General features: G+C 50.5%; 1 protein-coding gene across 1 annotated transcript in view; it reads right to left on the bottom strand.

The window, feature by feature from the left end:
* The window catches only part of LOC107114848 (cadherin-13-like), a gene marked incomplete at its 5' end in the record, with an annotated part of 62,617 nt that overhangs the window by 27,823 nt on the left and 32,220 nt on the right, over positions 1-2,574 (bottom strand). The window lies entirely within an intron of this gene.

Below are 2,574 nucleotides of genomic sequence, written 5' to 3'. Positions count from 1 at the left end.
TCTCCAGGGCTGTTGGCAATCCTATCTCCTCATCCCCCACCAGTGGCCAGGGGGGAACCTGGTTCCCCTAAATTCTACAGAACATTTAATCCCAGAATCCCCCCCCCCAAAAAAAAAATCACTGGTGCAGTTGGAATACATTTCTTCTCTCGCCGGAGCCCATATGCTCTGCAGCAATCCATCAGAACTATTACATTCCGTCGATTCATTCATTTCAGCTAATCCGAAAAAAACACATATCACTTGGCTGACTTCCTGAACAGGCACATCTTTGATGCTTAGATAATAATTGCCCCATTTAAATGATAATGCCAAGATGTTTTGTTCTGGCAGGAGATTCACACAGGGGTCATAGTCATACGGAGACGCTCGCGCATTGCGCCGTCTATTCCGGGCTCCAGATTGTCGAGCGTACGCACGCAGACCCAGAACTTGGCACGGGCTAGCAGAAGCGTTCGCTTGACGGAGGGATTTACCTTGGAGGCAGAAGCGCTTCATAAAGCACAAGTACCACGAGCGGAACCGGAGACGGGAGGGAGGTTTTTTTGCTGAAAAAATTAAACCCATAACTTTGCCATGAGCAATCGAGATATTTCATCTGTTCCGTGCACATTAAGGATCTTGTAGTTTCTAATGGCATCATCATCTTTGATTATTCTGATAAATATTTGGACTACAGAAGAGATTCTGCTGCAGTTAATGGTGGTGATAAAACAAACACCTCCGTGTGTGGAATCCAACGTCCCAGATGTGAAGCTGGCAAGTTTGGGAAACCATAGCAGCTCCAGCGCTAAACTGCAGGGCCAGCTCTTTGGCTTGCTTCCCTGCTGCGTTCTACACGAGGCCCCTTAAGTTATACTTGTCGAATGGGGGTCCTGCTAACATCTTTCCTGGTGCCCACCAAGCCACTAAATGGACCACTGGTCTGATCTAGCAGAGCTCTTCTTATGTTCTGTTCTTACGCTGTTTCATTTTCATGCTGCCCAAAGTGGCAGCTACGCACTTAGACCCACGTGGGCAGATGTTTTAGCCTGAGGGCTACATCTGGGTCTCTGCCCGCTTTTGGGACCTCTTGGTTGTCTTGGTTCTTCCTGATTTCAGTTCTGGGGTACTAAGTCCTACACATGTACACACACACACACACACACGAACATGAAGCTGCCTTATACGCAGGCGTCATTTCATAGAAAAAAAGCTAGGGGAACTCATTAGCATAACTCATTAGCATATGCCACAGCCCCTGACATCAGGGGCTCGGCGGTGGACCTGCAAGGCCGGCGGGAGTGCAAGGAAGCCCCGCCAAGGCCCTCCCTGGCCCCAGGCAGGCAGGGGTGGGGAGAGGCGGGGAGGAAGCAACTTACCCTCCCTCTTCTCCTGCCTCCTCCTGGCTGAATGAGGGCTGGAAGCGGGGCGGCCGGAAGCAGGGGGCGGAGCTTCGTCATGTGCCCCGCCCCCTGCACCTCACCCGAAGGAACTGCGTTCCCCCGCGTTCCCCCCGAAATGACCTCTGCTTATACGGAATCAGACAGATCAGGCCTGGAGATCTCCCGGAATTACAACTGATCTCCAGGTGATGGAGATCATTTCCCCTTAAGAAGATGGCGGCTTTGGAGGGTGTACTCTATGGGATTATGCCCTGTCGAGGCCCCTCCCACTACCCTCCTCAGGCTCCGCCCACAGATATCCAAAGATTTCCCAACCTGGAGCTGGCAACCCTACCCTTGATGCATCAAGGTCAGTACTTTCTACTCAGACTTGCAGTGGCTCTCCAAGATCTCAGTCTGGGGTCTGTCGCATCACCTCCTACCTGATCCTTTTAACTGGAGATACTGAGGATTGAACCTGGGAGGGCCTGTGGCTCAGTGGTAGAGCATCTGCTTGGCATGCAGAAGGTCCTGGGTTCAATCCCCAACATCTCCAGTTAAAAGGACCGGGTAGGAGGTGATGTGAAAGGTTTCTGCCTGAGACCCTGGAGAGCTGCTGCCCGTCTGAGTACACAATTCTGACCTTGATGGACCGAGGGTCTGATTCAGTAGAAGGCAGCTTCATGTATGTTCATGTGTCACCTTCTGCATGCCATGCAGTGGATCTGCCACGGAGCCACCATCCCTCCCCTACAAAGGCTTGGAGACATAATTCTAGCAAATCGTCGTGGAATTATGACTGGATTGAGCCCCAGTCCTCTGTTAAACCTCTGGTACGCCTATGATACTTTAATTTCTATAGCGATTGGCCTCTATAGTTGAATCTGTGGTTCTGTTTCCCAGGATGCTTCAGGGTTCTGCTAAGTGCTGTGGCCTTCGGGTAGAGATAACTCTGTACATGCCTTTTGCCTTACATGACTTTTGCCTTTTGGAATGTTTATACATTATCAAATTCTAAATAGATAAAGTATATCAAGCCATAATATCACTATATCTAACAGTAAACATAGCTGGCCAATGTGTGCCACCCACAGATAAGTCAGGAGCCTTTATATACTTGGGGGGATTCCCAAGTATGCAATAAAAAAAGGTGACTTGGGCCCCGGTCACATGGGCCGGATATCGGGGGGGGGGCGTGGCTGGTTGCTCC

The sequence above is a fragment of the Gekko japonicus genome, unplaced genomic scaffold (genome assembly GCF_001447785.1).
Source record: "Gekko japonicus isolate JY-2015 unplaced genomic scaffold, Gekko_japonicus_V1.1 scaffold2036, whole genome shotgun sequence".
Classification (NCBI taxonomy): Eukaryota; Metazoa; Chordata; class Lepidosauria; order Squamata; family Gekkonidae; genus Gekko; species Gekko japonicus.
The sequence above is the reverse complement of the archived record's forward strand: the minus strand, read 5'-3'. Positions and strand labels throughout refer to the sequence as shown.